The sequence below is a fragment of the Sesamum indicum genome, linkage group LG10 (genome assembly GCF_026168435.1).
Source record: "Sesamum indicum cultivar Baizhima isolate 11 linkage group LG10, ASM2616843v1, whole genome shotgun sequence".
NCBI lineage: Eukaryota > Viridiplantae > Streptophyta > Magnoliopsida > Lamiales > Pedaliaceae > Sesamum > Sesamum indicum.
In genome coordinates this window covers 5,953,362-5,978,748 of record NC_142666.1, presented here as the reverse complement: position 1 = coordinate 5,978,748, position 25,387 = coordinate 5,953,362, and the positions used below count along the sequence as shown (strand labels likewise).

The window sequence follows — 25,387 nt, the reverse complement described above, 5'->3', positions numbered from 1 at the left end:
AAAAGGTTAAAGCGCGCATATCTCAGCGGGTGCGATCATACCAGCACTAATGCACCGGATCCCATCAGAACTCCGAAGTTAAGCGTGCTTGGGCGAGAGTAGTACTAGGATGGGTGACCCCCTGGGAAGTCCTCGTGTTGCACCCCTTTTTGCGAACTGCTCCTCCCACCCGTCCAGCTTCCTGCTTTTTCTCGACCGTTCCGCGCACCCCAACCCCTGTATATCTCCCGATGAGACCCCACGGCCGACTCATCACGAATGCGGCCAACGATCGAAAACGCGCCGGAATCCACCGAAAACGGCGAAATTTGGGCCACGAAATGTGGCCCAACGGGGCGAGCCCTGTTGTCCACGTCGTGGAGCTCGCGGCGAGCTTCGCGTGCATAGGCTGCTCGCGGCGTAGCTCCACCAGTGCGCAAAGTTACGCCCCCCGGAAGATTCGACGTCCCACCTGTCGCTCCGCTGCCAGAGCATAAAAGGTTAAAGCGCGCATATCTCAGCGGGTGCGATCATACCAGCACTAATGCATCGGATCCCATCAAAACTCCGAAGTTAAGCGTGCTTGGGCGAGAGTAGTACTAGGATGGGTGACCCCCTGGGAAGTCCTCGTGTTGCACCCCTTTTTGCGAACTGCTCCTCCCACCCGTCCAGCTTCCTGCTTTTTCTCGACCGTTCCGCGCACCCCAACCCCTGTATATCTCCCGATGAGACCCCACGGCCGACTCATCACGAATGCGGCCAACGATCGAAAACGCGCCGGAATCCACCGAAAACGGCGAAATTTGGGCCACGAAATGTGGCCCAACGGGGCGAGCCCTGTTGTCCACGTCGTGGAGCTCGCGGCGAGCTTCGCGTGCATAGGCTGCTCGCGGCGTAGCTCCACCAGTGCGCAAAGTTACGCCCCCCGGAAGATTCGACGTCCCACCTGTCGCTCCGCTGCCAGAGCATAAAAGGTTAAAGCGCACATATCTCAGCGGGTGCGATCATACCAGCACTAATGCATCGGATCCCATCAGAACTCCGAAGTTAAGCGTGCTTGGGCGAGAGTAGTACTAGGATGGGTGACCCCCTGGGAAGTCCTCGTGTTGCACCCCTTTTTGCGAACTGCTCCTCCCACCCGTCCAGCTTCCTGCTTTTTCTCGACCGTTCCGCGCACCCCAACCCCTGTATATCTCCCCATGAGACCCCACGGCCGACTCATCACGAATGCGGCCAACGATCGAAAACGCGCCGGAATCCACCGAAAACGGCGAAATTTGGGCCACGAAATGTGGCCCAACGGGGCGAGCCCTGTTGTCCACGTCGTGGAGCTCGCGGCGAGCTTCGCGTGCATAGGCTGCTCGCGGCGTAGCTCCACCAGTGCGCAAAGTTACGCCCCCCGGAAGATTCGACGTCCCACCTGTCGCTCCGCTGCCAGAGCATAAAAGGTTAAAGCGCGCATATCTCAGCAGGTGCGATCATACCAGCACTAATGCATCGGATCCCATCAGAACTCCGAAGTGAAGCGTGCTTGGGCGAGAGTAGTACTAGGATGGGTGACCCCCTGGGAAGTCCTCGTGTTGCACCCCTTTTTGCGAACTGCTCCTCCCACCCGTCCAGCTTCCCGCTTTTTCTCGACCGTTCCGCGCTCCCCAACCCCTGTATATCTCCCCATGAGACCCCACGGCCGACTCATCACGAATGCGGCCAACGATCGAAAACGCGCCGGAATCCACCGAAAACGGCGAAATTTGGGCCACGAAATGTGGCCCAACGGGGCAAGCCCAGTTGTCCACGTCGTGGAGCTCGCGGCGAGCTTCGCGTGCATAGGCTGCTCGCGGCGTAGCTCCACCAGTGCGCAAAGTTACGCCCCCCGGAAGATTCGACGTCCCACCTGTCGCTCCGCTGCCAGAGCATAAAAGGTTAAAGCGCGCATATCTCAGCAGGTTCGATCATACCAGCACTAATGCACCGGATCCCATCAGAACTCCAAAGTTAAGCGTGCTTGGGCGAGAGTAGTACTAGGATGGGTGACCCCCTGGGAAGTCCTCGTGTTGCACCCCTTTTTGCGAACTGCTCCTCCCACCCGTCCAGCTTCCTGCTTTTTCTCGACCGTTCCGCGCACCCCAACCCCTGTATATCTCCCCATGAGACCCCACGGCCGACTCATCACGAATGCGGCCAACGATCGAAAACGCGCCGGAATCCACCGAAAACGGCGAAATTTGGGCCACGAAATGTGGCCCAACGGGGCAAGCCCTGTTGTCCACGTCGTGGAGCTCGCGGCGAGCTTCGCGTGCATAGGCTGCTCGCGGCGTAGCTCCACCAGTGCGCAAAGTTACGCCCCCCGGAAGATTCGACGTCCCACCTGTCGCTCCGCTGCCAGAGCATAAAAGGTTAAAGCGCGCATATCTCAGCGGGTGCGATCATACCAGCACTAATGCATCGGATCCCATCAGAACTCCGAAGTTAAGCGTGCTTGGGCGAGAGTAGTACTAGGATGGGTGACCCCCTGGGAAGTCCTCGTGTTGCACCCCTTTTTGCGAACTGCTCCTCCCACCCGTCCAGCTTCCCGCTTTTTCTCGACCGTTCCGCGCTCCCCAACCCCTGTATATCTCCCCATGAGACCCCACGGCCGACTCATCACGAATGCGGCCAACGATCGAAAACGCGCCGGAATCCACCGAAAACGGCGAAATTTGGGCCACGAAATGTGGCCCAACGGGGCAAGCCCAGTTGTCCACGTCGTGGAGCTCGCGGCGAGCTTCGCGTGCATAGGCTGCTCGCGGCGTAGCTCCACCAGTGCGCAAAGTTACGCCCCCCGGAAGATTCGACGTCCCACCTGTCGCTCCGCTGCCAGAGCATAAAAGGTTAAAGCGCGCATATCTCAGCAGGTTCGATCATACCAGCACTAATGCACCGGATCCCATCAGAACTCCAAAGTTAAGCGTGCTTGGGCGAGAGTAGTACTAGGATGGGTGACCCCCTGGGAAGTCCTCGTGTTGCACCCCTTTTTGCGAACTGCTCCTCCCACCCGTCCAGCTTCCTGCTTTTTCTCGACCGTTCCGCGCACCCCAACCCCTGTATATCTCCCCATGAGACCCCACGGCCGACTCATCACGAATGCGGCCAACGATCGAAAACGCGCCGGAATCCACCGAAAACGGCGAAATTTGGGCCACGAAATGTGGCCCAACGGGGCAAGCCCTGTTGTCCACGTCGTGGAGCTCGCGGCGAGCTTCGCGTGCATAGGCTGCTCGCGGCGTAGCTCCACCAGTGCGCAAAGTTACGCCCCCCGAAAGATTCGACGTCCCACCTGTCGCTCCGCTGCCAGAGCATAAAAGGTTAAAGCGCGCATATCTCAGCGGGTGCGATCATACCAGCACTAATGCACCGGATCCCATCAGAACTCCGAAGTTAAGCGTGCTTGGGCGAGAGTAGTACTAGGATGGGTGACCCCCTGGGAAGTCCTCGTGTTGCACCCCTTTTTGCGAACTGCTCCTCCCACCCGTCCAGCTTCCTGCTTTTTCTCGACCGTTCCGCGCACCCCAACCCCTGTATATCTCCCCATGAGACCCCACGGCCGACTCATCACGAATGCGGCCAACGATCGAAAACGCGCCGGAATCCACCGAAAACGGCGAAATTTGGGCCACGAAATGTGGCCCAACGGGGCGAGCCCTGTTGTCCACGTCGTGGAGCTCGCGGCGAGCTTCGCGTGCATAGGCTGCTCGCGGCGTAGCTCCACCAGTGCGCAAAGTTACGCCCCCCGGAAGATTCGACGTCCCACCTGTCGCTCCGCTGCCAGAGCATAAAAGGTTAAAGCGCGCATATCTCAGCGGGTGCGATCATACCAGCACTAATGCACCGGATCCCATCAGAACTCCGAAGTTAAGCGTGCTTGGGCGAGAGTAGTACTAGGATGGGTGACCCCCTGGGAAGTCCTCGTGTTGCACCCCTTTTTGCGAACTGCTCCTCCCACCCGTCCAGCTTCCTGCTTTTTCTCGACCGTTCCGCGCACCCCAACCCCTGTATATCTCCCGATGAGACCCCACGGCCGACTCATCACGAATGCGGCCAACGATCGAAAACGCGCCGGAATCCACCGAAAACGGCGAAATTTGGGCCACGAAATGTGGCCCAACGGGGCGAGCCCTGTTGTCCACGTCGTGGAGCTCGCGGCGAGCTTCGCGTGCATAGGCTGCTCGCGGCGTAGCTCCACCAGTGCGCAAAGTTACGCCCCCCGGAAGATTCGACGTCCCACCTGTCGCTCCGCTGCTAGAGCATAAAAGGTTAAAGCGCGCATATCTCAGCGGGTGCGATCATACCAGCACTAATGCATCGGATCCCATCAGAACTCCGAAGTTAAGCTTGCTTGGGCGAGAGTAGTACTAGGATGGGTGACCCCCTGGGAAGTCTTCGTGTTGCACCCCTTTTTGCGAACTGCTCCTCCCACCCGTCCAGCTTCCTGCTTTTTCTCGACCGTTCCGCGCACCCCAACCCCTGTATATCTCCCGATGAGACCCCACGGCCGACTCATCACGAATGCGGCCAACGATCGAAAACGCGCCGGAATCCACCGAAAACGGCGAAATTTGGGCCACGAAATGTGGCCCAACGGGGCGAGCCCTGTTGTCCACGTCGTGGAGCTCGCGGCGAGCTTCGCGTGCATAGGCTGCTCGCGGCGTAGCTCCACCAGTGCGCAAAGTTACGCCCCCCGGAAGATTCGACGTCCCACCTGTCGCTCCGCTGCCAGAGCATAAAAGGTTAAAGCGCACATATCTCAGCGGGTGCGATCATACCAGCACTAATGCATCGGATCCCATCAGAACTCCGAAGTTAAGCGTGCTTGGGCGAGAGTAGTACTAGGATGGGTGACCCCCTGGGAAGTCCTCGTGTTGCACCCCTTTTTGCGAACTGCTCCTCCCACCCGTCCAGCTTCCTGCTTTTTCTCGACCGTTCCGCGCACCCCAACCCCTGTATATCTCCCCATGAGACCCCACGGCCGACTCATCACGAATGCGGCCAACGATCGAAAACGCGCCGGAATCCACCGAAAACGGCGAAATTTGGGCCACGAAATGTGGCCCAACGGGGCGAGCCCTGTTGTCCACGTCGTGGAGCTCGCGGCGAGCTTCGCGTGCATAGGCTGCTCGCGGCGTAGCTCCACCAGTGCGCAAAGTTACGCCCCCCGGAAGATTCGACGTCCCACCTGTCGCTCCGCTGCCAGAGCATAAAAGGTTAAAGCGCGCATATCTCAGCAGGTGCGATCATACCAGCACTAATGCATCGGATCCCATCAGAACTCCGAAGTTAAGCGTGCTTGGGCGAGAGTAGTACTAGGATGGGTGACCCCCTGGGAAGTCCTCGTGTTGCACCCCTTTTTGCGAACTGCTCCTCCCACCCGTCCAGCTTCCCGCTTTTTCTCGACCGTTCCGCGCTCCCCAACCCCTGTATATCTCCCCATGAGACCCCACGGCCGACTCATCACGAATGCGGCCAACGATCGAAAACGCGCCGGAATCCACCGAAAACGGCGAAATTTGGGCCACGAAATGTGGCCCAACGGGGCAAGCCCAGTTGTCCACGTCGTGGAGCTCGCGGCGAGCTTCGCGTGCATAGGCTGCTCGCGGCGTAGCTCCACCAGTGCGCAAAGTTACGCCCCCCGGAAGATTCGACGTCCCACCTGTCGCTCCGCTGCCAGAGCATAAAAGGTTAAAGCGCGCATATCTCAGCAGGTTCGATCATACCAGCACTAATGCACCGGATCCCATCAGAACTCCAAAGTTAAGCGTGCTTGGGCGAGAGTAGTACTAGGATGGGTGACCCCCTGGGAAGTCCTCGTGTTGCACCCCTTTTTGCGAACTGCTCCTCCCACCCGTCCAGCTTCCTGCTTTTTCTCGACCGTTCCGCGCACCCCAACCCCTGTATATCTCCCCATGAGACCCCACGGCCGACTCATCACGAATGCGGCCAACGATCGAAAACGCGCCGGAATCCACCGAAAACGGCGAAATTTGGGCCACGAAATGTGGCCCAACGGGGCAAGCCCTGTTGTCCACGTCGTGGAGCTCGCGGCGAGCTTCGCGTGCATAGGCTGCTCGCGGCGTAGCTCCACCAGTGCGCAAAGTTACGCCCCCCGAAAGATTCGACGTCCCACCTGTCGCTCCGCTGCCAGAGCATAAAAGGTTAAAGCGCGCATATCTCAGCGGGTGCGATCATACCAGCACTAATGCATCGGATCCCATCAGAACTCCGAAGTTAAGCGTGCTTGGGCGAGAGTAGTACTAGGATGGGTGACCCCCTGGGAAGTCCTCGTGTTGCACCCCTTTTTGCGAACTGCTCCTCCCACCCGTCCAGCTTCCTGCTTTTTCTCGACCGTTCCGCGCACCCCAACCCCTGTATATCTCCCGATGAGACCCCACGGCCGACTCATCACGAATGCGGCCAACGATCGAAAACGCGCCGGAATCCACCGAAAACGGCGAAATTTGGGCCACGAAATGTGGCCCAACGGGGCGAGCCCTGTTGTCCACGTCGTGGAGCTCGCGGCGAGCTTCGCGTGCATAGGCTGCTCGCGGCGTAGCTCCACCAGTGCGCAAAGTTACGCCCCCCGGAAGATTCGACGTCCCACCTGTCGCTCCGCTGCCAGAGCATAAAAGGTTAAAGCGCACATATCTCAGCGGGTGCGATCATACCAGCACTAATGCATCGGATCCCATCAGAACTCCGAAGTTAAGCGTGCTTGGGCGAGAGTAGTACTAGGATGGGTGACCCCCTGGGAAGTCCTCGTGTTGCACCCCTTTTTGCGAACTGCTCCTCCCACCCGTCCAGCTTCCTGCTTTTTCTCGACCGTTCCGCGCACCCCAACCCCTGTATATCTCCCCATGAGACCCCACGGCCGACTCATCACGAATGCGGCCAACGATCGAAAACGCGCCGGAATCCACCGAAAACGGCGAAATTTGGGCCACGAAATGTGGCCCAACGGGGCGAGCCCTGTTGTCCACGTCGTGGAGCTCGCGGCGAGCTTCGCGTGCATAGGCTGCTCGCGGCGTAGCTCCACCAGTGCGCAAAGTTACGCCCCCCGGAAGATTCGACGTCCCACCTGTCGCTCCGCTGCCAGAGCATAAAAGGTTAAAGCGCGCATATCTCAGCAGGTGCGATCATACCAGCACTAATGCATCGGATCCCATCAGAACTCCGAAGTTAAGCGTGCTTGGGCGAGAGTAGTACTAGGATGGGTGACCCCCTGGGAAGTCCTCGTGTTGCACCCCTTTTTGCGAACTGCTCCTCCCACCCGTCCAGCTTCCCGCTTTTTCTCGACCGTTCCGCGCTCCCCAACCCCTGTATATCTCCCCATGAGACCCCACGGCCGACTCATCACGAATGCGGCCAACGATCGAAAACGCGCCGGAATCCACCGAAAACGGCGAAATTTGGGCCACGAAATGTGGCCCAACGGGGCAAGCCCAGTTGTCCACGTCGTGGAGCTCGCGGCGAGCTTCGCGTGCATAGGCTGCTCGCGGCGTAGCTCCACCAGTGCGCAAAGTTACGCCCCCCGGAAGATTCGACGTCCCACCTGTCGCTCCGCTGCCAGAGCATAAAAGGTTAAAGCGCGCATATCTCAGCAGGTTCGATCATACCAGCACTAATGCACCGGATCCCATCAGAACTCCAAAGTTAAGCGTGCTTGGGCGAGAGTAGTACTAGGATGGGTGACCCCCTGGGAAGTCCTCGTGTTGCACCCCTTTTTGCGAACTGCTCCTCCCACCCGTCCAGCTTCCTGCTTTTTCTCGACCGTTCCGCGCACCCCAACCCCTGTATATCTCCCCATGAGACCCCACGGCCGACTCATCACGAATGCGGCCAACGATCGAAAACGCGCCGGAATCCACCGAAAACGGCGAAATTTGGGCCACGAAATGTGGCCCAACGGGGCAAGCCCTGTTGTCCACGTCGTGGAGCTCGCGGCGAGCTTCGCGTGCATAGGCTGCTCGCGGCGTAGCTCCACCAGTGCGCAAAGTTACGCCCCCCGAAAGATTCGACGTCCCACCTGTCGCTCCGCTGCCAGAGCATAAAAGGTTAAAGCGCGCATATCTCAGCGGGTGCGATCATACCAGCACTAATGCACCGGATCCCATCAGAACTCCGAAGTTAAGCGTGCTTGGGCGAGAGTAGTACTAGGATGGGTGACCCCCTGGGAAGTCCTCGTGTTGCACCCCTTTTTGCGAACTGCTCCTCCCACCCGTCCAGCTTCCTGCTTTTTCTCGACCGTTCCGCGCACCCCAACCCCTGTATATCTCCCCATGAGACCCCACGGCCGACTCATCACGAATGCGGCCAACGATCGAAAACGCGCCGGAATCCACCGAAAACGGCGAAATTTGGGCCACGAAATGTGGCCCAACGGGGCGAGCCCTGTTGTCCACGTCGTGGAGCTCGCGGCGAGCTTCGCGTGCATAGGCTGCTCGCGGCGTAGCTCCACCAGTGCGCAAAGTTACGCCCCCCGGAAGATTCGACGTCCCACCTGTCGCTCCGCTGCCAGAGCATAAAAGGTTAAAGCGCGCATATCTCAGCGGGTGCGATCATACCAGCACTAATGCACCGGATCCCATCAGAACTCCGAAGTTAAGCGTGCTTGGGCGAGAGTAGTACTAGGATGGGTGACCCCCTGGGAAGTCCTCGTGTTGCACCCCTTTTTGCGAACTGCTCCTCCCACCCGTCCAGCTTCCTGCTTTTTCTCGACCGTTCCGCGCACCCCAACCCCTGTATATCTCCCGATGAGACCCCACGGCCGACTCATCACGAATGCGGCCAACGATCGAAAACGCGCCGGAATCCACCGAAAACGGCGAAATTTGGGCCACGAAATGTGGCCCAACGGGGCGAGCCCTGTTGTCCACGTCGTGGAGCTCGCGGCGAGCTTCGCGTGCATAGGCTGCTCGCGGCGTAGCTCCACCAGTGCGCAAAGTTACGCCCCCCGGAAGATTCGACGTCCCACCTGTCGCTCCGCTGCCAGAGCATAAAAGGTTAAAGCGCGCATATCTCAGCGGGTGCGATCATACCAGCACTAATGCATCGGATCCCATCAGAACTCCGAAGTTAAGCGTGCTTGGGCGAGAGTAGTACTAGGATGGGTGACCCCCTGGGAAGTCTTCGTGTTGCACCCCTTTTTGCGAACTGCTCCTCCCACCCGTCCAGCTTCCTGCTTTTTCTCGACCGTTCCGCGCACCCCAACCCCTGTATATCTCCCGATGAGACCCCACGGCCGACTCATCACGAATGCGGCCAACGATCGAAAACGCGCCGGAATCCACCGAAAACGGCGAAATTTGGGCCACGAAATGTGGCCCAACGGGGCGAGCCCTGTTGTCCACGTCGTGGAGCTCGCGGCGAGCTTCGCGTGCATAGGCTGCTCGCGGCGTAGCTCCACCAGTGCGCAAAGTTACGCCCCCCGGAAGATTCGACGTCCCACCTGTCGCTCCGCTGCCAGAGCATAAAAGGTTAAAGCGCACATATCTCAGCGGGTGCGATCATACCAGCACTAATGCATCGGATCCCATCAGAACTCCGAAGTTAAGCGTGCTTGGGCGAGAGTAGTACTAGGATGGGTGACCCCCTGGGAAGTCCTCGTGTTGCACCCCTTTTTGCGAACTGCTCCTCCCACCCGTCCAGCTTCCCGCTTTTTCTCGACCGTTCCGCGCTCCCCAACCCCTGTATATCTCCCCATGAGACCCCACGGCCGACTCATCACGAATGCGGCCAACGATCGAAAACGCGCCGGAATCCACCGAAAACGGCGAAATTTGGGCCACGAAATGTGGCCCAACGGGGCAAGCCCAGTTGTCCACGTCGTGGAGCTCGCGGCGAGCTTCGCGTGCATAGGCTGCTCGCGGCGTAGCTCCACCAGTGCGCAAAGTTACGCCCCCCGGAAGATTCGACGTCCCACCTGTCGCTCCGCTGCCAGAGCATAAAAGGTTAAAGCGCGCATATCTCAGCAGGTTCGATCATACCAGCACTAATGCACCGGATCCCATCAGAACTCCAAAGTTAAGCGTGCTTGGGCGAGAGTAGTACTAGGATGGGTGACCCCCTGGGAAGTCCTCGTGTTGCACCCCTTTTTGCGAACTGCTCCTCCCACCCGTCCAGCTTCCTGCTTTTTCTCGACCGTTCCGCGCACCCCAACCCCTGTATATCTCCCCATGAGACCCCACGGCCGACTCATCACGAATGCGGCCAACGATCGAAAACGCGCCGGAATCCACCGAAAACGGCGAAATTTGGGCCACGAAATGTGGCCCAACGGGGCAAGCCCTGTTGTCCACGTCGTGGAGCTCGCGGCGAGCTTCGCGTGCATAGGCTGCTCGCGGCGTAGCTCCACCAGTGCGCAAAGTTACGCCCCCCGAAAGATTCGACGTCCCACCTGTCGCTCCGCTGCCAGAGCATAAAAGGTTAAAGCGCGCATATCTCAGCGGGTGCGATCATACCAGCACTAATGCACCGGATCCCATCAGAACTCCGAAGTTAAGCGTGCTTGGGCGAGAGTAGTACTAGGATGGGTGACCCCCTGGGAAGTCCTCGTGTTGCACCCCTTTTTGCGAACTGCTCCTCCCACCCGTCCAGCTTCCTGCTTTTTCTCGACCGTTCCGCGCACCCCAACCCCTGTATATCTCCCCATGAGACCCCACGGCCGACTCATCACGAATGCGGCCAACGATCGAAAACGCGCCGGAATCCACCGAAAACGGCGAAATTTGGGCCACGAAATGTGGCCCAACGGGGCGAGCCCTGTTGTCCACGTCGTGGAGCTCGCGGCGAGCTTCGCGTGCATAGGCTGCTCGCGGCGTAGCTCCACCAGTGCGCAAAGTTACGCCCCCCGGAAGATTCGACGTCCCACCTGTCGCTCCGCTGCCAGAGCATAAAAGGTTAAAGCGCGCATATCTCAGCGGGTGCGATCATACCAGCACTAATGCACCGGATCCCATCAGAACTCCGAAGTTAAGCGTGCTTGGGCGAGAGTAGTACTAGGATGGGTGACCCCCTGGGAAGTCCTCGTGTTGCACCCCTTTTTGCGAACTGCTCCTCCCACCCGTCCAGCTTCCTGCTTTTTCTCGACCGTTCCGCGCACCCCAACCCCTGTATATCTCCCGATGAGACCCCACGGCCGACTCATCACGAATGCGGCCAACGATCGAAAACGCGCCGGAATCCACCGAAAACGGCGAAATTTGGGCCACGAAATGTGGCCCAACGGGGCGAGCCCTGTTGTCCACGTCGTGGAGCTCGCGGCGAGCTTCGCGTGCATAGGCTGCTCGCGGCGTAGCTCCACCAGTGCGCAAAGTTACGCCCCCCGGAAGATTCGACGTCCCACCTGTCGCTCCGCTGCCAGAGCATAAAAGGTTAAAGCGCGCATATCTCAGCGGGTGCGATCATACCAGCACTAATGCATCGGATCCCATCAGAACTCCGAAGTTAAGCGTGCTTGGGCGAGAGTAGTACTAGGATGGGTGACCCCCTGGGAAGTCTTCGTGTTGCACCCCTTTTTGCGAACTGCTCCTCCCACCCGTCCAGCTTCCTGCTTTTTCTCGACCGTTCCGCGCACCCCAACCCCTGTATATCTCCCGATGAGACCCCACGGCCGACTCATCACGAATGCGGCCAACGATCGAAAACGCGCCGGAATCCACCGAAAACGGCGAAATTTGGGCCACGAAATGTGGCCCAACGGGGCGAGCCCTGTTGTCCACGTCGTGGAGCTCGCGGCGAGCTTCGCGTGCATAGGCTGCTCGCGGCGTAGCTCCACCAGTGCGCAAAGTTACGCCCCCCGGAAGATTCGACGTCCCACCTGTCGCTCCGCTGCCAGAGCATAAAAGGTTAAAGCGCACATATCTCAGCGGGTGCGATCATACCAGCACTAATGCATCGGATCCCATCAGAACTCCGAAGTTAAGCGTGCTTGGGCGAGAGTAGTACTAGGATGGGTGACCCCCTGGGAAGTCCTCGTGTTGCACCCCTTTTTGCGAACTGCTCCTCCCACCCGTCCAGCTTCCTGCTTTTTCTCGACCGTTCCGCGCACCCCAACCCCTGTATATCTCCCCATGAGACCCCACGGCCGACTCATCACGAATGCGGCCAACGATCGAAAACGCGCCGGAATCCACCGAAAACGGCGAAATTTGGGCCACGAAATGTGGCCCAACGGGGCGAGCCCTGTTGTCCACGTCGTGGAGCTCGCGGCGAGCTTCGCGTGCATAGGCTGCTCGCGGCGTAGCTCCACTAGTGCGCAAAGTTACGCCCCCCGGAAGATTCGACGTCCCACCTGTCGCTCCGCTGCCAGAGCATAAAAGGTTAAAGCGCGCATATCTCAGCAGGTGCGATCATACCAGCACTAATGCATCGGATCCCATCAGAACTCCGAAGTTAAGCGTGCTTGGGCGAGAGTAGTACTAGGATGGGTGACCCCCTGGGAAGTCCTCGTGTTGCACCCCTTTTTGCGAACTGCTCCTCCCACCCGTCCAGCTTCCCGCTTTTTCTCGACCGTTCCGCGCTCCCCAACCCCTGTATATCTCCCCATGAGACCCCACGGCCGACTCATCACGAATGCGGCCAACGATCGAAAACGCGCCGGAATCCACCGAAAACGGCGAAATTTGGGCCACGAAATGTGGCCCAACGGGGCAAGCCCAGTTGTCCACGTCGTGGAGCTCGCGGCGAGCTTCGCGTGCATAGGCTGCTCGCGGCGTAGCTCCACCAGTGCGCAAAGTTACGCCCCCCGAAAGATTCGACGTCCCACCTGTCGCTCCGCTGCCAGAGCATAAAAGGTTAAAGCGCGCATATCTCAGCAGGTTCGATCATACCAGCACTAATGCACCGGATCCCATCAGAACTCCAAAGTTAAGCGTGCTTGGGCGAGAGTAGTACTAGGATGGGTGACCCCCTGGGAAGTCCTCGTGTTGCACCCCTTTTTGCGAACTGCTCCTCCCACCCGTCCAGCTTCCTGCTTTTTCTCGACCGTTCCGCGCACCCCAACCCCTGTATATCTCCCCATGAGACCCCACGGCCGACTCATCACGAATGCGGCCAACGATCGAAAACGCGCCGGAATCCACCGAAAACGGCGAAATTTGGGCCACGAAATGTGGCCCAACGGGGCGAGCCCTGTTGTCCACGTCGTGGAGCTCGCGGCGAGCTTCGCGTGCATAGGCTGCTCGCGGCGTAGCTCCACCAGTGCGCAAAGTTACGCCCCCCGGAAGATTCGACGTCCCACCTGTCGCTCCGCTGCCAGAGCATAAAAGGTTAAAGCGCGCATATCTCAGCGGGTGCGATCATACCAGCACTAATGCACCGGATCCCATCAGAACTCCGAAGTTAAGCGTGCTTGGGCGAGAGTAGTACTAGGATGGGTGACCCCCTGGGAAGTCCTCGTGTTGCACCCCTTTTTGCGAACTGCTCCTCCCACCCGTCCAGCTTCCTGCTTTTTCTCGACCGTTCCGCGCACCCCAACCCCTGTATATCTCCCGATGAGACCCCACGGCCGACTCATCACGAATGCGGCCAACGATCGAAAACGCGCCGGAATCCACCGAAAACGGCGAAATTTGGGCCACGAAATGTGGCCCAACGGGGCGAGCCCTGTTGTCCACGTCGTGGAGCTCGCGGCGAGCTTCGCGTGCATAGGCTGCTCGCGGCGTAGCTCCACCAGTGCGCAAAGTTACGCCCCCCGGAAGATTCGACGTCCCACCTGTCGCTCCGCTGCCAGAGCATAAAAGGTTAAAGCGCGCATATCTCAGCGGGTGCGATCATACCAGCACTAATGCATCGGATCCCATCAGAACTCCGAAGTTAAGCGTGCTTGGGCGAGAGTAGTACTAGGATGGGTGACCCCCTGGGAAGTCTTCGTGTTGCACCCCTTTTTGCGAACTGCTCCTCCCACCCGTCCAGCTTCCTGCTTTTTCTCGACCGTTCCGCGCACCCCAACCCCTGTATATCTCCCGATGAGACCCCACGGCCGACTCATCACGAATGCGGCCAACGATCGAAAACGCGCCGGAATCCACCGAAAACGGCGAAATTTGGGCCACGAAATGTGGCCCAACGGGGCGAGCCCTGTTGTCCACGTCGTGGAGCTCGCGGCGAGCTTCGCGTGCATAGGCTGCTCGCGGCGTAGCTCCACCAGTGCGCAAAGTTACGCCCCCCGGAAGATTCGACGTCCCACCTGTCGCTCCGCTGCCAGAGCATAAAAGGTTAAAGCGCACATATCTCAGCGGGTGCGATCATACCAGCACTAATGCATCGGATCCCATCAGAACTCCGAAGTTAAGCGTGCTTGGGCGAGAGTAGTACTAGGATGGGTGACCCCCTGGGAAGTCCTCGTGTTGCACCCCTTTTTGCGAACTGCTCCTCCCACCCGTCCAGCTTCCTGCTTTTTCTCGACCGTTCCGCGCACCCCAACCCCTGTATATCTCCCCATGAGACCCCACGGCCGACTCATCACGAATGCGGCCAACGATCGAAAACGCGCCGGAATCCACCGAAAACGGCGAAATTTGGGCCACGAAATGTGGCCCAACGGGGCGAGCCCTGTTGTCCACGTCGTGGAGCTCGCGGCGAGCTTCGCGTGCATAGGCTGCTCGCGGCGTAGCTCCACTAGTGCGCAAAGTTACGCCCCCCGGAAGATTCGACGTCCCACCTGTCGCTCCGCTGCCAGAGCATAAAAGGTTAAAGCGCGCATATCTCAGCAGGTGCGATCATACCAGCACTAATGCATCGGATCCCATCAGAACTCCGAAGTTAAGCGTGCTTGGGCGAGAGTAGTACTAGGATGGGTGACCCCCTGGGAAGTCCTCGTGTTGCACCCCTTTTTGCGAACTGCTCCTCCCACCCGTCCAGCTTCCCGCTTTTTCTCGACCGTTCCGCGCTCCCCAACCCCTGTATATCTCCCCATGAGACCCCACGGCCGACTCATCACGAATGCGGCCAACGATCGAAAACGCGCCGGAATCCACCGAAAACGGCGAAATTTGGGCCACGAAATGTGGCCCAACGGGGCAAGCCCAGTTGTCCACGTCGTGGAGCTCGCGGCGAGCTTCGCGTGCATAGGCTGCTCGCGGCGTAGCTCCACCAGTGCGCAAAGTTACGCCCCCCGGAAGATTCGACGTCCCACCTGTCGCTCCGCTGCCAGAGCATAAAAGGTTAAAGCGCGCATATCTCAGCAGGTTCGATCATACCAGCACTAATGCACCGGATCCCATCAGAACTCCAAAGTTAAGCGTGCTTGGGCGAGAGTAGTACTAGGATGGGTGACCCCCTGGGAAGTCCTCGTGTTGCACCCCTTTTTGCGAACTGCTCCTCCCACCCGTCCAGCTTCCTGCTTTTTCTCGACCGTTCCGCGCACCCCAACCCCTGTATATCTCCCCATGAGACCCCACGGCCGACTCATCACGAATGCGGCCAACGATCGAAAACGCGCCGGAATCCACCGAAAACGGCGAAATTTGGGCCACGAAATGTGGCCCAACGGGGCAAGCCCTGTTGTCCACGTCGTGGAGCTCGCGGCGAGCTTCGCGTGCATAGGCTGCTCGCGGCGTAGCTCCACCAGTGCGCAAAGTTACGCCCCCCGGAAGATTCGACGTCCCACCTGTCGCTCCGCTGCCAGAGCATAAAAGGTTAAAGCGCGCATATCTCAGCGGGTGCGATCATACCAGCACTAATGCACCGAATCCCATCAGAACTTCGAAGTTAAGCGTGCTTGGGCGAGAGTAGTACTAGGATGGGTGACCCCCTGGGAAGTCCTCGTGTTGCACCCCTTTTTGCGAACTGCTCCTCCCACCCGTCCAGCTTCCTGCTTTTTCTCGACCGTTCCGCGCACCCCAACCCCTGTATATCTCCCCATGAGACCCCACGGCCGACTCATCACGAATGCGGCCAACGATCGAAAACGCGCCGGAATCCACCGAAAACTGCGAAATTTGGGCCACGAAATGTGGCCCAACGGGGCAAGCCCTGTTGTCCACGTCGTGGAGCTCGCGGCGAGCTTCGTGTGCATAGGCTGCTCGCGGTGTAGCTCCACCAGTGCGCAAAGTTACGCCCCCCGGAAGATTCGACGTCCCACCTGTCGCTCCGCTGCCAGAGCATAAAAGGTTAAAGCGCGCATATCTCAGCGGGTGCGATCATACCAGCACTAATGCACCGGATCCCATCAGAACTCCGAAGTTAAGCGTGCTTGGGCGAGAGTAGTACTAGGATGGGTGACCCCCTGGGAAGTCCTCGTGTTGCACCCCTTTTTGCGAACTGCTCCTCCCACCTGTCCAGTTTCCTGCTTTTTCTCGACCGTTCCGCGCACCCCAACCCCTGTATAACTCCCCCTGAGACCCCACGGCCGACTCATCACGAATGCGGCTAACAGTCGAAAACGCGTCGGAATCCACCGAAAACGCGCCGGATCATACCTGGTGCGATCTAAGCTGGTGCGATCATACAAGCACTAATGCACCGGATCATATCAATACTCCGAAGGTAAGCGTGCTTGGGCGAGAGTAGTACTAGGATGGGTGATCCCCTGTGAAGTCCTCGAGTTGCACATGTTTTTGCAAATTGCTCCTCCCAATTGTCTAGTTTCCTGCTATTTCAATCTTTCTGCACCCCACAACCCCCATATCTCCCTCTGAGACCCCACGGCCGACTCATCACGAATGCGGCCAATGAGGGCGGCGGTGGGGAATTGATACGATGTCCCTTCTGTCACTCCCTGCTAGAGCATCAAAGATTAAAGCGCGCATATCTCAGTGGACCACAAAATCTTCCACACCGGGGCAAGCATTATGGTCCAGGACGCGGAGCTCGAAACGAGCTTCGCGTGCGTAGGCAACTCGCGGCGTAGCTCCATCAGTGCGCAAATTTGCGCCGCCCGGAAGATTCGACATCCCTCCTATCGCTCCCTCATAAAAGATTAAAGCGTGCATATCTCAGCGGGTGCGATCATACCAGCACTAATGCACTAGATCCCATCAGAACTCCGAAGTTAAGCGTGCTAGGGCGAGAGTAGTACTAGGATGGGTGAACCCCTGCGAAGTCCTCGTGTTGCAGCCGTTTTTGCGAACTACTCCTACCACTTGTCTAGAACCCTGCTTTTTCGATCGTTCCACACCCTACAACCCCTATATCTCCCTCTCAGACCCCACGGGCGACTTATCACGAATGAGGCTAATGAGGGTAGCGGCGGGAAATTGAGCGCGGCCAATGATCGAAATTGTGCCGAAATCCATAAAAGATGGCTAAGTTTGGGCCACGAAATGTGCCACATCGGGGCAAGTCCTGTTGTCCACATCGTGGAGCTCGCAGTGAGCTTCGCTTGCATAGGTAGCTTGCGGCGTACTTCCACCAATGCGTAAAGTTACGCTGCCCGGAAGATTCGACATCCCTCCAGTTGCTCCCTGCTAGAGCATAAAAGATTAAAGCGCACATATCTCAGCGGGTGCGACCATACCAGCACTAATGCAAGAAAGAGTAGTACTAGGATGGGTGACCCCCTGAGAAGTCTTCGTGTTGCACCCATTTTTGCGAACTGCTCCTCCCACTTGTCTAGTTTCCTGCTGTGTCGATCGTTCTGCACCCCCAACCCCTATATCTCCCTCTAAGACTCCACAGCCGACTCATCATGAATGCGGCCAATGAGGGCAGCAGCGGGAAATTGAGCGCGGCCAATGATCGAAAATGCATTGGAATTCATCGAAAACGGCTAAATTTGGACCACGAAATATGCCACACTGGGGCAAGCCCTGTTTTTCACATCGTGGAGCTCGTAGTGAGCTTCGTGTGCATAGGCAGCTCGCGGTGTAGCTCCACCAGTGTGCAAAGTTACGCCGCCCGAAAGATTCGACCTCCCTCCTGTCGCTCCCTACTAGAGCATAAAAGATTAAAGTGCGCGTATCATACCAAAACTAATGCACCAGATCCCATCAGACCTCCATAGTTAAGTGTGCCTAGACGAGAGTAATAGTAGGATAGGTGTTCCTTTTGGAAGTCCTCATGTTGCACCCCTTATTGTGAACTGTTCCTCCCACTTGTCAAGTTTTCTGCTTTTTCAATCACTCCGCACTCCCAACCCCTATCTCTCTCTCTCTCTCTCTCAGTCCCCATGGACAACTCATCATGAATGCGGCCAACAGTAGGAAAGGGCCCCATTGAGGGAAGAAATATGCCATAATGGGGCAAGCCCAGTTGCCCACATTGTGGAGCTCAGAGTGAGCTTTGCGTGCATAGGCAGCTTGCACCGTAGCTCCAGCAGTGCATAAAGTTACGTCGCCCGGAAGATTCGGCATCCATCATGTCGTTCCCTACTAGAGCACAAAAGATTAAAGTGTGCATATCTCAGCGGGTGCGATCATACCGGCACTAATGCACCGGATCACATCAGAACTCCAAATTTAAGAGTGGTTGAGCGAGAGTAGTAGTAGGATTGGTGATCCCCTGGGAAGTTCTCGTATTGCACCCCTTTTCGCGAACTAGTCTTCCCACTTGTCACGTTTCCTACTTTTTTAATCGCTCAACCCAAACCCTATATATCTCTCTCTCTCTCTCAAACCCTACGGCCGACTCATCATGAATGGGGTCAATGGTGGCAGTGAGAAAAGGCCCCACGCCACCGATGATTGAATACGGGCTCCATAAAAATTGCTAAGTTCGGTGATGAAATGTGACACAATGGTGCAAGGCCTATTGTCCACGCCTTGGACCTCGAAGCGACCTTCACGTGCATAGGCAGCTCACGGCGTAGCTCCACCAGTGCGCAAACTTATACGGCCCGAAAATTCGACGTCCCTCATGTCACTCCCTGCTAGAGCATAAAAGATTAAAGCATGCATATCTTCGCAGGTGCGATCATACCAACACTAATCTACCGGATCCCATCAGAATTTTGAAGTTAAGTATGCTTGGCCAAGAGTAGTACTAGGATGGATGACCCCTTGGGAAGTCCTTGTGTTGCACCCCGCACGCATATCTCATCTTGTGCGATCACACCAGCAGTAATACATTGGATCTCATCAAAACTCCAAAGTTAAGCATCTTTGGCGAGTAGGTAATAGGATGAATGAACTCTTGGGAAGTCCTCGTGTTGCACTCGTTTTTACGAACTTTTCCACCCACTTGTCTAAGCTTTCTTTTTTATTTTTTTCACTCCCCTCACTGCTCTCTCTCCCTGCGACCCTTGGGCTACAAGGTCGGCTCAAGACAAATGGGGCCCGCAGTGGCTGCCGCAGTTTTGTTCCCAGGCCTTATACACACTGCCCGTCACACTATGGGAGCTGGTCGTAACATGGTAACCGTACTGGAAGGTGTAGCTGGATCACCCAAAGCATTATAAATATTAGGCATCTTTCCCAGCGGAAAGGCTACATCTAGTACCAGACTGATGATTTGGACGATATGTCCCATGTTGTTTTTTTCAGGCGTGGAAACCCCAGAACCAGAAGTAGTAGGATTAATTCTCATAATAATAATAAATAAATAAAATATGTCGAAATTTTTTTGTGAAAAGTATCGAATTCAAAATAAATGTCCAATAGCACGTCAATCACGTTACGTTCTTGAACCGATAACCATCTTTCGGCTAACCTGCCTGCTCCGACCCTTGGGACCAACAAGGGGTAGTACAGGACTATTCACCTGTTGTCCATCGACTACGCCTTTCAGCCTGATCTTAGGCCCTGACTCACGCTCTGTGGATGAACCTTGCGTGGGGTCCTAATCAAACGCGATGAAAGACCAAAAAATGTCGTAATGCTCCCAAAACGGCTGAATTTTGGGGCCAAAATGGGCCACAATGGGGTGAGCAATATTGTCCACGTTGTGGATCTCACAGAGAGCTTCACGTGCTATGCCACTCATAGCATAACTCCACCCGTTCGCAAAGTTACGTATCTGAAAGTCAACATCCCTCATGTCGCCCCATACTCGCTCATAAAAGATTAAAGTGCGCATATTTCAATGGTTGCGATTATACCAGCACTAGTGCACTAAATTTCATTAGAGCTCCAAAGTTAAGCGTGCTTGGCCGAGAGTAGTACTTGGATAGGTGACCCCCTAGTGAGTTCTCTTGTTGCAACCCTTTCCATGAACCAGTCCTGATTGTGTAGGCCTTTTATTTTTTTTACTCCCCCTCTACCACTCCCTCTCCCTAAGAGCAGTGAGTTGCCCGATGGGAGAGTGAGCAGCCCACCAAACACGACAAATGACACAAAAAGTGTCGGAATGCACATAAAACAACTTAGTTTCAGGGGTGAATAAGGCATAATGGGGCAAATCGTGTTGTTAGCATCATGGAGCTTGAAAATAGCTTCACGTGCATATGCAGCTCGCGGCGTAACTCCACACGTGTGCAATGTTACTCTTGTGCACTTCCTAGCTTCACGTTTTTAACTTTTCGGTCTGTCGGGATTTTGTTGTGAGATTCAAACCCTATTCAACATAAGTGGAAAGCATAATAAAACACAATGCCCACTTGATGAATTCTTACGTATGTATTAATTTAATATTATTCGATAAACATTGGGGTGTAGAAACTAGTCAATTCAATTGACTTTTTGGTTACGTATTCCAACAATAACACTATCAAGACTAAATTTCAATTTGTTACCTTTTCTTCCTCATGATTTATGTTGTTTGAGGAAACTTAACGTCCCTGCTATTTCTAGCATGCCTTCTTATTTACCAAGAATAGGTTATTGCAAATGATATAAGTTATAACAAGCTAAATAATTCTTTTTTCTTAGTGATATCAAATACAACTTTAATTTGTATCCAACCTCCAAAGCATCTAAGTTTTACATTATCAATCCTAATTGACTGTAGAGTTAAAGTTTTTAACAATTCTTTCTCCTTTCGTAATATGTAATCCTATCTTCTGAAAGGACATCCTGCTACTAAACTCAATTTTAAAGCTAAATTATTTGTGTAAAACTGAATGATCTTTTATCATGGTGTCCACACCACCTTTTTCAGGTATCCTAATTGGATCTGGTATCATTACTTTAGCAAATTCCTTAAAAATCTAGGACTCTCAGTATACTCCTTCCTTAGAAATAAATCCGAATTATGTGTACTGAAGGGCATACACTATTTTATACGATATAAAACATGGTCTATTTCTTTCTTTCATAAGATCTTTTATTTTAAAATCCTGATTAAAGGTTAAAACACGACTGAAATCTTGGTCAACTAGTTGTATGCAATCCTATGGTGAATATTAAACGTTAATTTTCCTGCACACAAATTTTCCATCATTATTCCAAGACAACCATCTTTTAAGTCATTGATTCTTCTGTCTATTATTGATAAATGTATTTCTAAATCAAATCCTTCCTTAAAAGTTGTTTTTAGTACTACTTCAATAGTTCCTATGTGGATCTACTTCATAGTAACAACAACTTCTTCTTGGATCTTACTTAATTCTTCAAGAATTTATTCTTTAGGAATAAGTTGCATTTCCATCACATTACCCATAAGTTTCATAGGAATATTAAACTCACCTTAACTTACATTGTAGACTATGTGATGTTTTCTCTAGTTCAACCCTATTTGGTTTAGGACTCTACCGATTTCTCCAATCTTAAATCTATTATCTGGGCTGATATTAGAGTCTTGACACATGATTTCTTCCATGGTTTTATCTGATACCATCATCCTGAAAAGGAATCCTAACAGGCTTTCAGAGGTTTGAAGCATATCTCCTTTGTCATAATTATTCTGACTTGAATGAAGATCCACCCTAATCATTCTCTATTTCTTCCTCATGGACGCTTTCATTTAAAGGAGGGACTTTAAGTTGGTATATAGGTACCAAATCACCATAGTAAACTACATCTAGAATGTCGTCCGTGGTTTCAAATTTTCGTAATTCATCACATTTCGGCAGGCACTCTGAAGATATATGTCCTTTTGCTCCGCATATCCAACAGTTATAATCTTCGAAATTTCATTGGCTTTGGTATAGTCTCCTATGAAAGTTCTCTTTGTAGGGGTTCTTCCTCTAGATCTTCCATTTGTTTGTCTAGCTCCTTGATATGAAGCCCCCGTTGGTCATATTTTCTGTCCAGCTTTGTATAATATGGCCTTTGATTTGAACCACCATAATCTTCTTCTGAAAGAGGAATTTTTGGAACTCTTGGGGTAGGAGTTGTTTTGCGTCTTCCTTGTCTTTTTCTTCTTCCTTGACTCTGTTGATTCTCCTTGAGGGAAAATCATTACTACCGCAATAGCGAGGGGTTCTTTTGATCTTACCTCTCAGTTTCTTCGTGTTCTTTTGGATGAATGCTTGATAACACCAATCCTTTAGTTTGTCTTTTAAGGAAAGACATCCTTCTTGCTACTGAATCTAGCTACCCTATGGGTACTTTGTATAATCGGATTAACATTTACTTTTATGGATTTCAAATCTTTCAAAGAACATGGTAGTGGCTACTTTTGTTGCTACTCCACTTTGGAAGAAATATTTGCGAAACCAATAGATATATTCATTTACTGCACAAAAACTCCTTCATTTCTAGCCTTTTCAAATCTACTTCCTTTTAAGTATCCATCTCCGATTAAGTGTATCATGATAAACATTCCTAATCTTTTTGCTATTGCTGCTTTTAAATTTTCTGCCAAGGATATTGCCTTTGGCATCTTCTAGGGTATTATCCCATTTGATCTTCACAAAATCCTCCAAGATTAACTCCAATAATCCTATGAAGTTTTCTTTGTCGAGTTCTAAGGTAGTTGCTGCTATTTTCATGGCTTCAACCCATTCACCTATCAACTTCTCAATGCTTCGAAAGTCGATAGCATCTAGGGTGAGTATAGTGCCATATGCATGTAAGGGCTGGAGTATTGTCTTTGCCCAAGGTGTATTTTTAGGCACTCTTCTTGGATTTCGTCCTAGATTTTCTCTTAATCTAGTTTCAATGAATGTCGTCAAAGGATCGCGTGGTACGGCCTAGCGGAAGCGATAACTAAAAACACGTAATAGCAAAAATCAAAGTGCAGAAATATAGGAATGCATAGGGTATACCCTTGGAGTTCCCTGGCGTTTGATGTATGAAAAAAATAAAACATAAATGGGCTGATATTGATTACCAAATCCAAAAAAAAAAGGGATGAAAAATGATACCTTCGTTTTTCTAATATTCAGTTGAAATTCTCTTCACTTGAGGCTCCAACGTAGGAACCCTCTATTTCGTCCACAAAACACTGGAGTCGTGATCTCTACGTCCTCTTCACTAGAAGAGGAGAAGAGAAGAAAAACGCACCTAGTGCACAAAGAGAGGAGGCTGCCAAATTACTTCTCAAAAGAGGGGGATTTTTTTTTTTTTGGTTGTGTAATAATGATCATAATTATTTTTCAAATAATTATGTTTCATATATATATATATATATATATATCTTGCATTGATAATAAAGAATGTTTTTGAATACATTCTTTTATCTACAAGGTATATTTCTCTTTATCCCAAATAATGGCTAGAATTGCAATTTTTAAAATTTCAATTTGCTAGCCATTTATTTCCTTTCATGGAATTTTTCATGGGCTCAAAATAATGAGCTTGACAGATTTTATAGAATAAAAATTACAAAGCTCAATAAATTTTTTATTTAAATCCAATTTTGATAAAAATTCATTTAATTTAGCCCAACTTGTATTTAATCTAATTAAATACATAAGCCAAATTATATTTATTAATTAGTAAGATCCAACTTATTAAATAAAAAGGACAAGCCCAATATAAATTAATACCATTAATTTATTCTTGGGTCTTTATCCATCCAATAGATCGCTGTTTATAAGTAATTTCATTACTTATGGATTTAATTTCAAATTAATTCCTTGTTCTTTTCCGGTGATTTGTGTGTGACTCTTTAGGTTCACCTTTCAGCTAGAGTTGGGTTAGTGTCTAACACTATTATTAATTAAATCTAATTTAGTTAATCATTCTTAATTAACACTTAATCAAGAAAGCCTGTCACCATGGGTGGCCGTCTAATAACAGTGAATGGCATAAGAGACTAGGTGAATTCCGTGTGAACATTTAGGCTCTCGAGTTCATATGGGTACGATCCTTCCGTCTATTACCTTCCGGTCTTAGTCTATGGCATGAAATTAGGTGTCGGTTCCCATCCTAAACTAGGCGTCTATGCTTAATACTTGAGATTGCGTTACTCTAAGTTTATCGACATTGGAAGCTCCTTTTCCTATTCGATCAATTATTGTGGCCATAGATTCATAGAGCGTAAACTTATCTCCAAGTGAGGACGGATCCTTTTCTTGAAACTCACCGTCCTCGCTACATACATCGACTGCATTGGATAAGGCTTATGATGATCGTGTCTGTGACACAACCACCTCTCCTGTAGATCCAAGATCAGTCATCGTATGCACGTGACTACCATGATTCCTCAAATCTGAGGGCTATTCCGTACTATCGGGAGCTGGGGACTCAAGTCATACCGACCAAGCCTCTAAAGCTTCCATATGACGATCCCCACGAGGTAGTTCAGTCAATTGATCACCTTGTCATCTAACCCACTAAAATTGCATAGACATGTAACGTTTGCTGCCGATGGAATGCGGCACTCATCCAATAAATGAAATACTCAGTGCAAATCTTAATAGAACACTCTATGCCTAGTCTTGAAGTCCTCGATTTGGAACATTTCAGACCAACCCTCAAAAGTTGGTTTCATAGCCGCCATCCAATGAGCAACCTACTACATTGGTTATTAAGTGGTATGTGGGCATCTTTTTGTGATGCCAAAGCACTGCTTAACGTAATTTGGTAAACAACAGACACATGCGCCAAAGACAAATACTTACCATATCTGTCGTGGTAATATCGCTTAGATAAAAATTACTTGAATGGTTCTCAAAACCACCAATCTAATTGACTTTTGGTGACCTATTCCAACACGTTGGCGTGGCGTTGATATGAAAATCAATACTTTCCCTCGTTGGATGATCCGGTAACAGATTATTTGAACCTATACTTCCCTCCGGTAGTAGCTAGAGTGATTTCATTGGTTTGAATGTTGACTAAATCCACAATTCCAATTTCTGTAGATCTGATAGATCTACCCTTATTATATCCATTATTTTATGGATCTAATGGATGCAAGGATTAGATATTCTCTCGTCTTTAGCTTCAGAATCTCCATTGCCTTCCCCTTATGGTGTAAAAAAGCTATTGGTCCAAAGGCAACCCTTATTCGTTCTTGTCGAGATCTGGATGTTTCAGGGATAATCCTCAAATTTCTCTTTAGATCTGTGACTTTAGTCTTCAGATTTGCAAGATTTTTGTGTAAATCTAGGAGGATCTCAAGGATCTCATCCATTTTCTAAATTAAGAATTTTATTTTCATAGGTATACGGATC

The 25,387-nt window shown here is 52.8% G+C and overlaps 35 non-coding genes and 3 pseudogenes across 35 annotated transcripts; all 38 read left to right on the top strand.

The window, feature by feature from the left end:
* Nucleotides 1-27: 27 nt before the first annotated feature.
* LOC148785262 (5S ribosomal RNA) lies at nucleotides 28-146 on the top strand. The gene has a single exon (XR_016062588.1). It is a non-coding gene; the product is annotated as a 5S ribosomal RNA (ribosomal RNA).
* A 355-nt stretch (nucleotides 147-501) lies between these two features.
* Nucleotides 502-620, top strand: LOC148785261 (5S ribosomal RNA). Its single transcript, XR_016062226.1, has one exon. It is a non-coding gene; the product is annotated as a 5S ribosomal RNA (ribosomal RNA).
* Nucleotides 621-975: 355 nt separating this feature from the next.
* Nucleotides 976-1,094, top strand: LOC148785260 (5S ribosomal RNA). Its single transcript, XR_016061840.1, has one exon. It is a non-coding gene; the product is annotated as a 5S ribosomal RNA (ribosomal RNA).
* A 355-nt stretch (nucleotides 1,095-1,449) lies between these two features.
* On the top strand, nucleotides 1,450-1,568 carry LOC148785259 (5S ribosomal RNA). The gene has a single exon (XR_016062209.1). It is a non-coding gene; the product is annotated as a 5S ribosomal RNA (ribosomal RNA).
* A 355-nt stretch (nucleotides 1,569-1,923) lies between these two features.
* LOC148785258 (5S ribosomal RNA) lies at nucleotides 1,924-2,042 on the top strand. The gene has a single exon (XR_016062266.1). It is a non-coding gene; the product is annotated as a 5S ribosomal RNA (ribosomal RNA).
* A 355-nt stretch (nucleotides 2,043-2,397) lies between these two features.
* LOC148785257 (5S ribosomal RNA) lies at nucleotides 2,398-2,516 on the top strand. Its single transcript, XR_016061839.1, has one exon. It is a non-coding gene; the product is annotated as a 5S ribosomal RNA (ribosomal RNA).
* Nucleotides 2,517-2,871: 355 nt separating this feature from the next.
* On the top strand, nucleotides 2,872-2,990 carry LOC148785256 (5S ribosomal RNA). Its single transcript, XR_016062265.1, has one exon. It is a non-coding gene; the product is annotated as a 5S ribosomal RNA (ribosomal RNA).
* Nucleotides 2,991-3,345: 355 nt separating this feature from the next.
* Nucleotides 3,346-3,464, top strand: LOC148785255 (5S ribosomal RNA). The gene has a single exon (XR_016062577.1). It is a non-coding gene; the product is annotated as a 5S ribosomal RNA (ribosomal RNA).
* Nucleotides 3,465-3,819: 355 nt separating this feature from the next.
* Nucleotides 3,820-3,938, top strand: LOC148785254 (5S ribosomal RNA). The gene has a single exon (XR_016062566.1). It is a non-coding gene; the product is annotated as a 5S ribosomal RNA (ribosomal RNA).
* A 355-nt stretch (nucleotides 3,939-4,293) lies between these two features.
* Nucleotides 4,294-4,412, top strand: LOC148785253 (5S ribosomal RNA). The gene has a single exon (XR_016062230.1). It is a non-coding gene; the product is annotated as a 5S ribosomal RNA (ribosomal RNA).
* A 355-nt stretch (nucleotides 4,413-4,767) lies between these two features.
* Nucleotides 4,768-4,886, top strand: LOC148785252 (5S ribosomal RNA). Its single transcript, XR_016061838.1, has one exon. It is a non-coding gene; the product is annotated as a 5S ribosomal RNA (ribosomal RNA).
* Nucleotides 4,887-5,241: 355 nt separating this feature from the next.
* LOC148785251 (5S ribosomal RNA) lies at nucleotides 5,242-5,360 on the top strand. Its single transcript, XR_016062158.1, has one exon. It is a non-coding gene; the product is annotated as a 5S ribosomal RNA (ribosomal RNA).
* A 355-nt stretch (nucleotides 5,361-5,715) lies between these two features.
* Nucleotides 5,716-5,834, top strand: LOC148785250 (5S ribosomal RNA). The gene has a single exon (XR_016062264.1). It is a non-coding gene; the product is annotated as a 5S ribosomal RNA (ribosomal RNA).
* Nucleotides 5,835-6,189: 355 nt separating this feature from the next.
* LOC148785249 (5S ribosomal RNA) lies at nucleotides 6,190-6,308 on the top strand. The gene has a single exon (XR_016061837.1). It is a non-coding gene; the product is annotated as a 5S ribosomal RNA (ribosomal RNA).
* A 355-nt stretch (nucleotides 6,309-6,663) lies between these two features.
* Nucleotides 6,664-6,782, top strand: LOC148785248 (5S ribosomal RNA). Its single transcript, XR_016061836.1, has one exon. It is a non-coding gene; the product is annotated as a 5S ribosomal RNA (ribosomal RNA).
* A 355-nt stretch (nucleotides 6,783-7,137) lies between these two features.
* On the top strand, nucleotides 7,138-7,256 carry LOC148785247 (5S ribosomal RNA). Its single transcript, XR_016062156.1, has one exon. It is a non-coding gene; the product is annotated as a 5S ribosomal RNA (ribosomal RNA).
* Nucleotides 7,257-7,611: 355 nt separating this feature from the next.
* Nucleotides 7,612-7,730, top strand: LOC148785246 (5S ribosomal RNA). The gene has a single exon (XR_016062263.1). It is a non-coding gene; the product is annotated as a 5S ribosomal RNA (ribosomal RNA).
* A 355-nt stretch (nucleotides 7,731-8,085) lies between these two features.
* On the top strand, nucleotides 8,086-8,204 carry LOC148785245 (5S ribosomal RNA). Its single transcript, XR_016062555.1, has one exon. It is a non-coding gene; the product is annotated as a 5S ribosomal RNA (ribosomal RNA).
* A 355-nt stretch (nucleotides 8,205-8,559) lies between these two features.
* Nucleotides 8,560-8,678, top strand: LOC148785244 (5S ribosomal RNA). The gene has a single exon (XR_016062544.1). It is a non-coding gene; the product is annotated as a 5S ribosomal RNA (ribosomal RNA).
* Nucleotides 8,679-9,033: 355 nt separating this feature from the next.
* On the top strand, nucleotides 9,034-9,152 carry LOC148785243 (5S ribosomal RNA). Its single transcript, XR_016062130.1, has one exon. It is a non-coding gene; the product is annotated as a 5S ribosomal RNA (ribosomal RNA).
* Nucleotides 9,153-9,507: 355 nt separating this feature from the next.
* On the top strand, nucleotides 9,508-9,626 carry LOC148785242 (5S ribosomal RNA). The gene has a single exon (XR_016061835.1). It is a non-coding gene; the product is annotated as a 5S ribosomal RNA (ribosomal RNA).
* Nucleotides 9,627-9,981: 355 nt separating this feature from the next.
* Nucleotides 9,982-10,100, top strand: LOC148785241 (5S ribosomal RNA). Its single transcript, XR_016062262.1, has one exon. It is a non-coding gene; the product is annotated as a 5S ribosomal RNA (ribosomal RNA).
* Nucleotides 10,101-10,455: 355 nt separating this feature from the next.
* Nucleotides 10,456-10,574, top strand: LOC148785240 (5S ribosomal RNA). The gene has a single exon (XR_016062533.1). It is a non-coding gene; the product is annotated as a 5S ribosomal RNA (ribosomal RNA).
* Nucleotides 10,575-10,929: 355 nt separating this feature from the next.
* Nucleotides 10,930-11,048, top strand: LOC148785239 (5S ribosomal RNA). Its single transcript, XR_016062522.1, has one exon. It is a non-coding gene; the product is annotated as a 5S ribosomal RNA (ribosomal RNA).
* Nucleotides 11,049-11,403: 355 nt separating this feature from the next.
* LOC148785238 (5S ribosomal RNA) lies at nucleotides 11,404-11,522 on the top strand. The gene has a single exon (XR_016062129.1). It is a non-coding gene; the product is annotated as a 5S ribosomal RNA (ribosomal RNA).
* Nucleotides 11,523-11,877: 355 nt separating this feature from the next.
* Nucleotides 11,878-11,996, top strand: LOC148785237 (5S ribosomal RNA). Its single transcript, XR_016061833.1, has one exon. It is a non-coding gene; the product is annotated as a 5S ribosomal RNA (ribosomal RNA).
* A 355-nt stretch (nucleotides 11,997-12,351) lies between these two features.
* Nucleotides 12,352-12,470, top strand: LOC148785236 (5S ribosomal RNA). The gene has a single exon (XR_016062155.1). It is a non-coding gene; the product is annotated as a 5S ribosomal RNA (ribosomal RNA).
* A 355-nt stretch (nucleotides 12,471-12,825) lies between these two features.
* LOC148785235 (5S ribosomal RNA) lies at nucleotides 12,826-12,944 on the top strand. The gene has a single exon (XR_016062260.1). It is a non-coding gene; the product is annotated as a 5S ribosomal RNA (ribosomal RNA).
* Nucleotides 12,945-13,299: 355 nt separating this feature from the next.
* Nucleotides 13,300-13,418, top strand: LOC148785234 (5S ribosomal RNA). Its single transcript, XR_016062510.1, has one exon. It is a non-coding gene; the product is annotated as a 5S ribosomal RNA (ribosomal RNA).
* Nucleotides 13,419-13,773: 355 nt separating this feature from the next.
* LOC148785233 (5S ribosomal RNA) lies at nucleotides 13,774-13,892 on the top strand. The gene has a single exon (XR_016062128.1). It is a non-coding gene; the product is annotated as a 5S ribosomal RNA (ribosomal RNA).
* A 355-nt stretch (nucleotides 13,893-14,247) lies between these two features.
* LOC148785232 (5S ribosomal RNA) lies at nucleotides 14,248-14,366 on the top strand. The gene has a single exon (XR_016061832.1). It is a non-coding gene; the product is annotated as a 5S ribosomal RNA (ribosomal RNA).
* Nucleotides 14,367-14,721: 355 nt separating this feature from the next.
* On the top strand, nucleotides 14,722-14,840 carry LOC148785231 (5S ribosomal RNA). Its single transcript, XR_016062154.1, has one exon. It is a non-coding gene; the product is annotated as a 5S ribosomal RNA (ribosomal RNA).
* A 355-nt stretch (nucleotides 14,841-15,195) lies between these two features.
* On the top strand, nucleotides 15,196-15,314 carry LOC148785230 (5S ribosomal RNA). Its single transcript, XR_016062259.1, has one exon. It is a non-coding gene; the product is annotated as a 5S ribosomal RNA (ribosomal RNA).
* A 355-nt stretch (nucleotides 15,315-15,669) lies between these two features.
* LOC148785229 (5S ribosomal RNA) lies at nucleotides 15,670-15,788 on the top strand. The gene has a single exon (XR_016068341.1). It is a non-coding gene; the product is annotated as a 5S ribosomal RNA (ribosomal RNA).
* A 355-nt stretch (nucleotides 15,789-16,143) lies between these two features.
* On the top strand, nucleotides 16,144-16,262 carry LOC148785228 (5S ribosomal RNA). Its single transcript, XR_016062498.1, has one exon. It is a non-coding gene; the product is annotated as a 5S ribosomal RNA (ribosomal RNA).
* A 689-nt stretch (nucleotides 16,263-16,951) lies between these two features.
* Nucleotides 16,952-17,070, top strand: LOC148785227 (5S ribosomal RNA; annotated as a pseudogene).
* A 1,286-nt stretch (nucleotides 17,071-18,356) lies between these two features.
* LOC148785226 (5S ribosomal RNA) lies at nucleotides 18,357-18,475 on the top strand (annotated as a pseudogene).
* A 378-nt stretch (nucleotides 18,476-18,853) lies between these two features.
* LOC148785225 (5S ribosomal RNA) lies at nucleotides 18,854-18,972 on the top strand (annotated as a pseudogene).
* The last annotated feature ends 6,415 nt before the right edge of the window (nucleotides 18,973-25,387 follow it).